Source organism: Argiope bruennichi, chromosome 3 (genome assembly GCF_947563725.1).
Source record: "Argiope bruennichi chromosome 3, qqArgBrue1.1, whole genome shotgun sequence".
NCBI lineage: Eukaryota > Metazoa > Arthropoda > Arachnida > Araneae > Araneidae > Argiope > Argiope bruennichi.
This window is the reverse complement of record NC_079153.1, coordinates 131,957,884-131,972,024: the sequence shown is the minus strand read 5'-3', so window position 1 is coordinate 131,972,024 and position 14,141 is coordinate 131,957,884. Positions and strand designations below refer to the sequence as shown.

The following is a 14,141-nucleotide window of genomic DNA, read 5'->3' as shown; positions in this document are numbered from 1 at the left end:
AAAAACACTACAAGCTAATCACACTTATTTATTTTGCAAATAAATATAAAATTGTATGAACGTTTTTAGCTAGAAAAGTGAATATTGAAAAAGCATCAAAGTGGGAAACGAGATAAATTATAACTAATGTGTAATTGCTTTAGATTTGTTATTTTTACTTTCTTTTTCTACAGATAAAGTGAGTCTCGGATAATATTTACAATTTGCTATGTAAATGATCATCAAAATTGTAATCTTTTTCCTATTATTATTCACATTTTTACCAAAGCATAGGAATCAGATTTTTTTTTTTTGAAAATTATTCTTGCGTAGTTATAAACATGAAATTCATAAAAATTTCTTTCATTCCATTTATAGAAAGTGTTTTCTGTAGAAGGATGCGAGTAAATTCCCATCAGCATGAAAAATTGATTATATTTTATTATAAAGAATTTAGATTCAAATTTTTGTCTTCATGATTTTTCTGAGGACCATTTGTTACTTTGCAAGCATGTTTTAAAATAAAAGATGCGCTGAATATTTCAATGATTTTCTTTATCATACGATTTTACTAATAAGTTATTTTATTTTTGATCTGTTCTTATAAAATATAAAGAAATAGTAATATTCAAAGATACATTGTATTCGGTGGTATAAATGAATGTAGATATCTGTATAATTGAAGAGACTTAATTAGTTTCTTTTTTCCAAAAAAAATTACAAAAATTAAAAATTTATGTGCATGCTTTAAACTTAAATAATTGTTGCCTTCTTATAAAAGCATTTGTATTATATGCCATTACATTCTAAACATCTTAAATATTAGAATATGAAAGAACAATGAATTTTTAGAAATATGATAGACTCTAAGCATTCATTTTTAGTTTGACTTTCAAAGATATTGCACCATATTCTTGCCTTTTTTTTAATTTTATATAAAAAAAAAATTAGAATTGAAATATTCTTCATAAAAGCTATCGTAAACGTTTGCTTAATTAAAGCCTAAACTAACAAGATACAGAATATTCTGTTAAAAATAGATGATAACCTTTAATTTAACGATTCATTTCTAAAAAATATACATCAATGCCTGATGTCGCCCGTTTTCGACATTGAATTTATTTGTGCCCAGATCTTACATTTTAAGGTTTCGACAATTTATTTCCATGCCTGCTATATTTCCAGTTTTAAAGTTTTGGCAATTTTTTCGCCATATTTCCAGGTTTGCTACATTTTAATATTTTGACAATTTATTTCTATGCCTGATATATTTCCATTTTTTTAAGGTTTTGACAATTTCTTGGCTATATTTCCAGTTTTGCTACATTTTAAAGTTTTTACAATTTACTTCTATGTCTGCTATTTTTTCAGTCAATTATAATTAAAAGTTTTATTTCTAATAAGAAAATAAATGAAATTAAAGATTTAATTTTATAAATAAATTCGAGTAAAATACGTAAGATATTGCTCTTGTAAATTCTAATATAATAAAATGGGTAGTATTTATTTGTGCAGATGAGAAGCAATTAAAAGAATTAAAGGAAAAACTATAATTATATAATATTAATTATTTATTTTATTCTATATGCCATTTAATAATATTGAATATATTTACATATTGCACATTTACACTATTTAGTGAACCTACAATGATGTAAGCGTCTAGTTCAGCTCAATATCTAATAACAGAGTGTTTTCCAAAAAAAATTAAATGAAACAGAGAGGTTTGAAAAGAATGCAGTAATTTGACACCATTGACTTATTTTAAGAATTGGCTTGTAGGAATTATTCGTTCCTTCTATAAATATCAATATGTTTTTGTTTCTTCTGGAAGCACTTATTTAAGAAGACCACATTACCTAATGAAAGGAGATATTCCTCTTTTTGTTGAAATAGGAGTCCTATTCTAGGAGAACAGATCGTTATCTTTCTTAACCTTTTTTAAGGGAAAATGAATTATAAAGATATTGGGGAGAGTAGGATTTTGTGACAATAAGGTTATAATTTTGCATCGATCTTTGATAAAATTATTTAAAAAAATAATTTCTATTGTTTATAGGTGGTTTTACTATTGTAAACAAACCTTGAAGTTCTATGCACTGATTTATTATTAAGGAGCTTTTTTAAATTTTAATATTTTTAGCGTATGGCCTTATGAATAAAAACACTTTTATGAATTTTAAATGAATTTGTGTGTATGATTCATTTAATTCTCAATTTTAGATACAAGTTAAATTTTATTAAAAGATAAATGCAATATAATAATATTTTTCGGTAGCAATGATAAAGGGAAAATCTTTTATTTGCACAATATGGCTATTGTTTTCAATTAAAACTTTACATAGCGTAATTTTTGTATTTTACAAAATTATTAAAGCAAATAAGTAAAAATAATTAATTTTAGTACCAAATAAATAAAAATTTATTGATAAGTATTTTATAAAACTACGAAACTTGTATGCATATTTTTTTTGTTACAGTGTTTTAAAGTTGAAAAACTGAAAATAATTTAATCTGACTAAAATGGTGTTTTTTCACCATATGAAAGTTGCTATGCAATTACTGTTGCTATAAATTATTTTTATTCTAACTATATTTCTAGACAAACTCCTTTTTTAAAAATAAGAATTATCATTTAGAAAATTTTAAATTTTGAATCCACAGGAAATTACTTTTATTTAATTGCTAAGTAACCATAATAATTATCTTATTAAACCGAGCAAGTTTTCAAGAAGTTAAAAAAACTAAAACAGTGTAAGAGCAAAGCTTTTGAATGAGGTATCTTTAATATTACACCAAATATTATAGAAATGCAATTTTTAATTATCTTGCTGATGAATCATTTTCATTAATATTGGTGATAATTTCTATATAAGTTTAGCCATCATCTTTCAAATTATAACATTTAAAATTATAATCTAAAGAATATTCTAAACAAAATTACTATCTTCAAAGTATTGAAACATGTGTCTCGATTTACAAACATGATTTATTTTGTAATGGATGAAGAAAATCTTTGGATTTTCTCAAAATATTTCACTCAAAAGCTGTCGCAGAAACCTTAATATGTAATATCTAACTTCTACAGCATTTTTAGATCTTTTGTGATGTGAAATAGTAGCATAAGTTGTCATTTGTGTAAATGACACACTACATGACAAACGGATACCTTGGCATTTTTTGAAAAGAGAAACGTTTTTTTGCCCCAATCCGGGACTCCGGAGCAACGTGAAAAATCCTAACTTTCTCTTCGTACATCAGTTACGTTTCAACCAGGGTGCTACTCCATGTAGAACCAACTGCAAAGGTGCAGGCGCGGGATGGGAGGTGGGGTTTTGAATCCAAGTTATGTACTCACAAATCCAGCATTTTTTTTTTTTCGTTTCTTCTTTCGTCTTTTCTGAATTTACAAAAGGATCGTGAATTTCAGAAAATCCAGCGTTCATGCTCCAAGAAACGCTTTACATTTTGCTCAAATGGTCCAGTTGGTTCGTTTTTTAACTTTTCTTTTGCGTCACTGCTCTTGTATTTCTTCGTTCGTGAAAACTCAGGTATTTGTTGGGTGCTGTCCTTTACGAGCGACGTTGGCGTAAGTTTGGAAATCGCTGACAGTGGAGTTTTGTTTTCAAATGTAGTGCAAACTTCCCTACTATCTATTTGCTTTAAAGAGTGGCTGCATCATGTTTATTAATGTTGGTACTGGTCTTAGTATTATACTAGTATGATTTTTTCGGTGCTTTAAATAAGCAAAAAAAAATTAAATTGGCCTAAATATTTTTCTAAGACTTCATTTAAATTGTATCTAGATAATGTCTGTGATTGTTAACGACTTCAACAGATTTTGCTTTGTCTAAAACGAAATAAAATTTTAAAAAATTATAATGAAATTATAAAAAGAAAAAAAAACCCCACTAACTAAAAAACTGTTTACATTGGAAATTGCAAAATTGATTTCAATAAAATCAAGAAATTGAGAAAACATTTAGTTGTTGTGGAAAAAGTACTTTTGAAATGCATTGTATGCATTTGAAAACAATTTTTTTGAGATAATAAAGTTTTTTCAAAGTCGCAAAAATATTTTCAAAGTTTAAAATTTTTCATTTTGCAAGACATAATTAAATACCTCTTCCCAACAATGTTCCTTTCATATTTTTAATCAATATTGAAACATAATCTGATTTTGTTTGAAGTTTTCCTAAGATAATTTTTAAACACTTATTTAGAAAAATTTAATTTGATTTAAGTTAAAAAAATTTAGTTTTAAAAATTTAAAATTTTGAATATTTTTGGAATTAAAATGTGACTATCTCAGTTGTGATCCGTAAATGACACTTGTTTGTCAAAATATCATGATTTTCAAAATAGCAGTGTTGCCAAAAAATATTTTCTGCACTTAATTTTTTAAAAATCTGAAATGTTCTTCTCTATTTTAATTTTCCTGATAATTTTAAGTTTGAAATTTGATTTAAGTTAAAAAAAATTTAGTTTTAAAAATTTAAAATTTTGAATATTTTTGGAATTAAAATGTGACCATCTCAGTTGTGATTCGTAAATGACACTTGTTTGTCAAAATATCATAATTTTCAAAATAACAGTGTTGCCAAAAAATATTTTCTGCACTTAATTTTTTAAAAATCTGAAATGTTCTTCTCTATTTTAATTTTCCTGATAATTTTACAAACAAATAATTATTGCCTTTTTTATGCTGCCTGTTTTGAAATTGGTTATTTTTTTTTTTATAAAAATAAAAGTAATCGCGAAATATTTATATTTATTAAAAGTATGATAAAAAATTTAAGATTGGCTTTTTAAAGTTAACAATGCGAATATCACTCATTAGATAACTATCTCCTTAGATAATTAGATAACTAACTGTATAGTCATCAAGTATTAAAAAAATGACGAAATGGATCGACGCAAAATGAAAACAATGAGGTTCAGAATCTTATCTCTTATTTCCTTATTAAATTACATATTCGATAGAATAATTGATTTCTGGCAGAAAATTAATCTCCTGATACTAGTTTCATTAACTCTTTGTTGTTCAAAAGTAATAGAATTTTTCCACTTTCTGTTGGAAATTTGGAGACAACGATACTTACAAAAAATGAGCACTATGAACCGCTATATAATCAAAATTCAAGAGCAGTCAAGTCCACGAGGGCAATTTGGCATTCTAAAGATAACAGAATTCTCCATTAAATAATCCACTCAAAATCAGCAATCTTAAGGAAATCATATAAAAGATATTAATTTCAACCAAAAAAATCTTGGAGTGAACAATGCAAGCAAGTTCTTATCTTTTAAGTTCCTCCATTTTCAAAAATCATGTATTTGTCCAAGCATTGGAAAAGTAATCATTAAATAATTAAGAAAATTTCTGTATTGATTCGAAATGAGTTTTGATCATTTTCGATCTACTTAGTCATGCCAACACCTCTACATGGTGCGATTCTGTAGTATCAGAATTGATCTTATCGAAATTGACGTTTCGGGGAAGACTTTTTTAAAAACACTCAGCTATGCCCAACCCCTTTTGTTTTAGTTAAGGAAACAGAGCGTGCATCTTCAGGTGCACTAAGTGACATTTCTCGTTAGAAAAATATTTAAAAGCTGCCAGTGGAAGAAGCAGTGACAGGATTGCTGGCAGGGAAACACATTTTCGGAGCAGAAGAAGTAAATCAGCGAGGCAGAAGGAAAGTAAAAGTGCCTAAAAGGAAGCTCGTGTGAAAATTGGAAAAGGTGAGTTTGTGGAGGCGAAAATTTACTCTGCCATAAATGTCGAGCAGGAAATTACGCCATTTCTACAGACATCATCGCAGCGACACAACATTTCGCATGACAGCTGAGAGAGGGGCCCTCCATAAAATAACAATCCCCTCCGCTGGCCTCAGAGAAACACTGCCATCTCGTATAATCATAAACGAAGCTGCCATATGTTAAAGTTACCAAAGAAATACCAGTTCATTAAATGTGTATGGATTATATCCTATCATTTGATTCACGAATATTGAACAATTTTTAATCTCCATTTATATGTATTGTAATAAACTGATGATTACGCATAATTACCGTTGATTATTCATGATCAGAAATGAGTTTAGTGGTGATTATGAATTATATGAAAGAGGGGCCTTCCATAAAATCTCTTTCGCTGGCCTCAGAGAAAGAATGTCATGACTTATAATCACAAATGAAGATTCCATATATTAAAACTTGCAAAAAATACCGATTTATTAAATTGCTTATTGATTGCATTCAATCATTTCATTTTATCATTCACTAATATCGAGCTATTTTTTATCATTTATATGTGTTATGGTAAAAGTAATAAACTGATGATTGTGTATAATTACCGGTAATTATTCATAATAATCAATAATTTTAGTGGTGATTATGAATTATATGACACCTGAGAGAGGCACTCTATAAAAAACCATCCCCTTCGCTGGTCTCAGAGAAACTTTCGCAAATCAAGGATCCATATGTTAATCGCAAATCAAGCATTCTTCTTAATCGCAAATCAAGCATCCATATGTTAAACCTATCCAAGAAATACTATTAAATTGTTTATTGGTTGCATTCTATCATTCACTAATATCGAACTATTTTTTATCTCCATTTATATGTGTTATGGTAAATATAATAAACTTTGATTGTGTATAATTACCATTCATTATCCATAATCACAAATAAGTTTAGTGGTAATTACAAATAATCAACATATTAATCATATTTACCGTACCATATGAAAAATTTGCACATATATCGAAAATTTATAGCAAGCTTTATTTATGAATTATTTTAAATTTAGAACATTTTTTTTTCAAATTTAATTCTATTTATTTAAATCAATAACATTTTTTTCAAATAATGTGCTCTTTAAATTAATATATTTTAAAATTTCAAGTGAACTCTTAATTTCCCATGAAATTATTGAAACTCCTTAGAAAAGTCAATAAATTTATTTGAAGCATTGTTTTAAATATTTTACGACATTTATCATTTTCAGGAAAGTCACATTAATTTTATAACTTAAAAATATTTAAATAATGTGAAAACTATATGCAGATTATTTTTTAACTCAGTATTTTCTGAAATTTTTGAAAATTATTTTTGGCATAAAGATTATTTGCTGCATGAATAGAATATCTCTCTTCCCTGTCTCTCATATCATTCCTTATTACATACACCTGCTGTATCTATATACTTTCAAGCGAGTTAAGAAATTGCAGCAAGTTTACAGCTGTTTTTAATAAAGTTCCTTAATTTTTTCCAGTTTATATATCCTTTTTGAAAAATAAATTATTAATTGTTAGAAAAATTTACTTTGATTCCAAGTTCAAAATAAATAAGGTTATTTTTCTGAAAGGAAATATTCTACTAAATATATTACATATTAAAATTTAAAGGAATTTATTTGAGCACAGGCGATCATTTCAGACTATTTTTAAATCATTGCATCAACCATTTCTTTTAAAGCTCAAATTAAAACATCTGTAAAAATAATCCCTATTCTACCTGGGATGGAGCCTATAGTTTACGAAGCCTATTTTCGATGTTTCAATAAAAATATATCCCACCCACGATCTTTTAATCAAAAAAGTATACACACGAATTTTTTTTAACATTTAAATAATAACACTCGCCACTTGTAAAAGCAAACCACATGACTCACAAATCCTCCCCTTCTTTGCGAAAATTATTTCCAAAATACAGACTACCCGATCCCAGAGCATCCTTTTCCTGTCCATCCATACCTATATATGCCCCCTTTTCCCAAACTGCCAGCGCTCCCAGTCATCATAATTCAGGCGTGTTTAGGATGGCACAAGGATTTTCGTAAGAAACTACAAAAGGAGATATGGGTCACGTGATGTGCAAGGCACATTCTACCCCCACCTCCCTGTAAAATCTAAATCTATCCTGTGCATTAAGGATAATGATGCCCCCGCTACCAGGCGTATTTTCTTGACAGATGTTTTTGATAACTTGTTATTTCAACAGCTCTCTCTCTCGAGTTGGTGGAGCCCTCTATTATTTGCCGAGTTCTCGACGGAAAAGATATCTTATTCGACACAGGGCAAGGTGGGGAGGGTCCTTCAGTTAACTCGCCATCTACTCGACGGAGTTTTTTGTAATTTAAATATGCAGATACTGGGGTGAGTCGGAGCACTTTCAGTTTCTCTGCAGAAGTAAATTTTGATGAGTTTATTTTCTTGATCTTTTGGGGGAAAGGATGTTGCTATGTGGATGTTTCCGTAGTATTTAATAAGTGGGCTCATTTCATGAGTTAACGATTGAATTTTTGTTTGTTAACCCTCTGACTGCGTGATTTTATAAAATCACTATTTAGATGCGATGTTTGCAAATAAGTTCAAATATTTTTTAAACAAAGTGAATTGATGCTATATGTTACACGATGATAATATGATATAATAAAAATCTGTAATAGTGAAAGTAAACACACTAAACTGAAAAAAAAAACTCGGGATACAATAGAACATGGACTGATTGCAGCCCGAGGAAATCGCGGGATAAGCAGCTGGAGGGTTAAACTACTCAATTTCATCTGAAAAATATCCAAAACTTTCTGCATTTTGCATAAGAGTTTTTCACAAAATGTTCATCTGCGTATAAATTTTAAAAAAATGAAACATTTGTCGATTATTCATACAAATAAATTTATTTAGATATATTTAGATTTCATACATCAATGAGCTGTTTGAAATGAAGAGGGTTTCTTCGATTTTTTTTCTTCACCAAGAATTTGTCTGGGAGATTCCTTTGACGATGAGTAGTTGTAGAATAATTGGTCTGGATCTTGATTTACTTTGGCGGCACAGTAATGCTGGTGTGGTTGTTTTACAAGCCCATTACAAGTGAAGAGTCTACCTTATTGTGAAAGTTCTTTGCATGAGTCCTTCGTAATATATCTATATTTCATCATTCCCTTATCCATACCATTATATGAATTAAAAAAAAGATTCTGTAATTTGATTGATAAAAAGTTAAGACTTATCTGGAAAAAACTAAATCTGGAAAACAAATAGGACAGTGATTTTTGGAAAGTGATATTTACCATACTTGTTGCTGCTATCTATGTTTGTTGTTATTTGTTATACTTGTTGCCATTTACTATACTTATTGTTATTTTTATATCTACTCGGGACAGAGAAAAGCTCTGTCATTGTTTCAGAAATGATTTTTTTTATCCGATGCAACATAAAACATTGAAACAATTGCCTTTTAAAATAATGGAGGGTTTATTAAGCAACAATAGCATCGAAATGTGTAAAAAATTGCTAAAAATCAATTTTCATTTTAAATAATACTAAAATATCACATTTCTTCATTAACAAAAACTGAAGCATTTATCATCGAGGAACAAATCTTCCATTTCTCTATAAATAATCCCCCCCAAGCAATCATTTCATTTGAAAAGAAAATGTCAGACCTACAAGACCTTTGTTAAAAGTCGCAAAATAGAAAAAACTAATCGAATGTCGTTAAGGGATATCGGTCCGAAGATAGGGGAGGGCAGTTGCCACATTCCTTAATGGTGTTAAGCACACACCGCATTGATCAGTTTTCGAATACGCTTCAAAGTCCCATTTCTCTTCTGACAAGATTCAAACTTTATCGTAATATATGGCCTAATAAACCGGATTCCAGCAAATGAAAGTATAAAAAGAAAGAAAACCCAGCAGTCCTCATATTTTTAAATAACGAGCAGCTCCAATAGGCCACGAAAATAAAACAGTAAAAGAAAAAGAAACGCACCGGGTTGTAAGAAATAGATCAGCCTGTACGACATGCCAATACGTAGTATTTTACGTACGAAAAAAATAAGATTTTGCCCTCCCCTCCAGCACATTATCGTTAGATACCGAGGAATGAAATAAATTCTCATTTTTATAGGCGCTCTGGGATATCTAAAAACTAGGATCTGAAATATCGAAAAAGTATTTCGCTGAGCGAAAAGTAATGTTTTAAAATTATTTTTGCCTTGTTTCTGACGCTCTTCTGCTTTTTGCTCTTAGAAATGTTTGTAAGGAAAAGAATTACTTATTTTTTGCTAACTTTTCTTCTCGGCTTTTCAGTATTCAGCGCAATGTTTTCCTCCGTATGGTGGAAACGATCAGGAGAAGCATTTATACTTTTAAATGAGCGTTAAATGCATCGTCATTGTTTATAACAGAGGTTCTGAACCTTTTGGCCATCAAAATCTTACTTATCAACTACTTTAGACACCCTCTAAAAGTTTCAATTAGTAATAACTAACTATAAAATAAGCATTTATCTATTTTTAAGCCTCTTTTCATTTTAATATGAATCATTATCTCTTATTAGGGATACATTGATTTTTGATTTGATCACTTTGCATTTTTTTCTCATTATTTCTTGCATCTTTTATTTTCATACGAACCATTATTTCTTATTAGTTCTAAGCCAATTCATTTTTTGATTTATTTTCCCGTTTCTTCACTACTTTTCGTATCTTTTAAACTTCTTTAATTTTCCAGTTGCTTGTTCAAAGATTTTAATTTCCTGTTTTTTTTATAACATCCAACGGTATTCGTTTTTACCCGTCACTAGTATAGCATTTAATTGAATAATTCTTTCATAATACATATAAATAACAATTCTCTACAAAGTTTTCAGATCAAAATTATTTAGAACTATCTACAAACATGTTATTTAAATACTGACTTAGAAAGAATTCGTCTATTGAAGTATTGTTATAAAATATCACTTCTATATGGAGTCCTTAGATTAAAAATACGACAGTGATAATATTGCCGTTTCTCATGTTCCACGACAATATGTCAATGGAAACAGAAAATAATCATCAACCTCGAACGTGCCATGCATATCAGGAGTTTTTACCTCTTTCCATTCGCGATTTCACTTCTTCTGCCAGAAAACTTTTATGGAGGCTTGAAAGACGGAAAATGAAATGAAGATGAGCTGCGATTGATGAAAATTGGGAGGAAATGCAAAAAATTGTTTCGTAATGGAAAGATTACTTATCAAATAAATAATTTACTTTAAATAAATATAATTAATTACATGCATGGTGTTTTTTTTTAATTCAGAGGAATCTAAATGTGGATACTTGTTTAAATCTGAAGTTCGAATTTTTTTTTTTATTATTACAATATTTTCTCTATATTTCCTATGCGGGGAAATAAAAAATAAGGATTAAGCATCTTTAGTATGTACTTTTAGTCTAATCGAATTCTCATCAAAAGTATCAAATATAGGGAAAAAAATACATAACAGCATTTTTAATTGCTTTACATGTTTTGTTAATAATGAAAACCAAGTCCCTCTATTTGTATACGGATATCAGACTGGATAAGGGTAGAAAATGTGGAACATCTGATTTTCCCGATTAACAAAAAACTAGTAAATTCGCGTTATTGTTCGCGATGTCTGAATGTGTTTAGGTATAATAATTGAGGCCAAATGCTTACTTTACATTTAAATTTTTACTTTTTTGCCTTTTAACGATCATTTCGATTATAATGACAATTAATTTTAGCGATGATTTAGAATTCGTTTGACAAGTGACTGCGGCTCATCACATTTAGAATGATCTTTTTCGCTTCACGAATTCGATCAAATAGGAAAGTGTTTGCAAGCATTTTTCCATTGTTCTTTTCAGTTTTTATCAGATATACTATTTTGTATAATACATAATAAAACTTCCAAAACACCAAAACTTCACTAAAATTTTAAACAAATTAAGACTTCAAAAAATTTCCTTTTCTTTTTATTACACACGAAATATTAAAAAGTATTGTAATCGTCAAAAAAATTTGAATTCGAGATTTCGAAGAATCTCCACTTTTCAGACCTCCCTGAGGTCTAAAAACTCTTTTTTCGAATTACGTCCGCCTATCTGTTTGTGACTAGCAGAAACAGATAGGCGGACTAGTGATAAAGCAGAAACGCTTTGACTCTAGATAGACGAAATTTGGTATATGTCTTTATACTATATTTGCAGATTATCAGTCTGGCTTTTCAAATATAAGGTACAACAAATCGGAGAAAGCTATGTAGTTAAAATTTGGTACCTAGATTTAACATCTATATTGTAGACACCAGTGACATTTTGAGCTAACATTGGGTTGACTGTCTGTCGGTGTATACTTTCAGAATCATGCCAAAGGCATAAATCAAAGAAGCGATGATTTAATATATCTAATTCGTTAAGTGATTTTATAACTGGAAATGCAATTCTGAAGTCAAGTTTTTGTTTTAATCGGTTGCGCCAAAAACAATTCGATTCTATTTGTCTAACACGGGGAATTTGTTAGACAAATTCAGTTGATGGTATCGATTTTCAGATACTATCAACTACATGCCGAGGATTAATCGGCAAAATACTCACCAAGGACAACATGGCAGATTCAGTAAAAATACCAAAATCACGCCAAAGGTTAATATTTCGTAACTATGATACGCCAGTGCTATACAAGGCATTCTATAGGATAATGATTTTATTAGAGAATATGCGAAGTTGTTGTGGGGAGATATTCCCGCTGTTTATGTAATTGGTTCCTTGTATAACTAAGCTATCTTAGCCCTTAATTACTAATTTTATACCTTTTTAATAGTACTTTTAACAATATCATTTCCTCTCAAATTAATAACTTTTTATTTAAATGCGAAAAATGAATGTCGTAACTTCTTCATGCCCTACTCATTACGTCACCACATATGGGTACAAATACAGTATTTGTTTTTAATGATCAATATATAAATGCAATATACATATCTCAAAATACAATTCGACTAGGCAATATTGGGGAATCAAACGCCTCCCCTCATCAAATTAATGAAAATATGTCATGTCTCTGTTTGAGACTTTTAACATTTATTCTTTGTAATGGAGTTAAAAAGGAGAGTTACCTTTCTTGGTTCTTGAGGTTTCAGAGCACAAGGTCTGACTCTGGAAATGCTGTGCCAAACAAAAGATAATATCAAATGGTAAAATCTCAGTCATTAAGAAAAATATAACAATTTTTATTTTGACGCATAGTCCAGAAATTGTGAAAAGAGTTAAGCAAATGCATGCAGTTACAAATTCTCTTTGCAGTTAATATTTTTTCGAGAGTATGACTAATTAAAATTCTGTTTGAAGTCCATAAATAACATTTAAATTTAAAAAACAAATTCTTCTCTCAATCAAGAAGTCTGATTTTGTAATGTTAGAAATTTGATTTTGCAGCGTGAAAAAATTTTAACTGCAGGGGAAAAATAGCCCATAATAGAACAATTTTATAAATTTCCTTGCTTAATTTCAAACCTGTATGATGCAGATTTCAAATTATATTATTTTTTTTCTTTTTCAGGTTTTGAGAAAATGGTACTACGAAATGGATATTCTATGCTACGAAGAAGTAACAAGGCTGAAAAATGACTTTTGTGAGATTCTTGAAATAAGGCTTAGCATTCAATATCAAAAGAAATCCAGAAAGACTGTAAATCCATATCATTGTGAATAAAGAAGATTTATTGCGATTTCGTTATTCTATATTGGACTAAATTTTTTCAAAAATACCTCAATGATTAGGAAATATTGTTTCTAGATATTTCTTGAATATCTCATTAAATACCTTTTAACAATTTTTATTAACTTGATTTATTAAGAGTTTTAATTAATTAATATTAAAACAATTTTGGTTTTGTTTATTACTGAAATTTAAAATATATTTATATATAGTTACTACTTATCAATTAATCTTGAAATGTTAAATAGCTGTCAGAAGAATGATTAACAAGTAATGCCTTTCCATCAAAATGTCTAAAGTGTAATATTATTTAATCCAGCATATTACCATATTTTAAAATGTATATCATTGATTAAAACTGCATCTTCAACTTAAATTATAAGGCAATTATTTTTGTTAGAATTTTTTTTGATATCTCAATTAAATAATTTTTTCTGGACTGCTTTAAATATATAGAGAATATATTTCCCAATTTTTAAAAAGATTCTTTCGAAATGTCAAAATATCAGTTAATATGTCACCAAATATGGAAATCCTCTTCCATCTGAACATACGGGGTTACCTAATCCGGAAGCTACATTCCATTTCCGAAAATAAAAAGCAGCAAATTTAATATTACAAATTCCATCTCCTGCAGTC

At 28.8% G+C, this 14,141-nt stretch overlaps 1 long non-coding RNA gene across 1 annotated transcript in view; it reads left to right on the top strand.

Annotated features, from left to right (window-relative positions):
- Window positions 1-13,512, top strand: part of LOC129964077 (uncharacterized) — a 172,116-nt gene extending 158,604 nt beyond the window's left edge. The window contains exon 6 of the long non-coding RNA XR_008784064.1: window positions 13,344-13,512. This is a non-coding gene — a long non-coding RNA (uncharacterized LOC129964077). The remainder of the gene's footprint in view (window positions 1-13,343) is intronic.
- The last annotated feature ends 629 nt before the right edge of the window (window positions 13,513-14,141 follow it).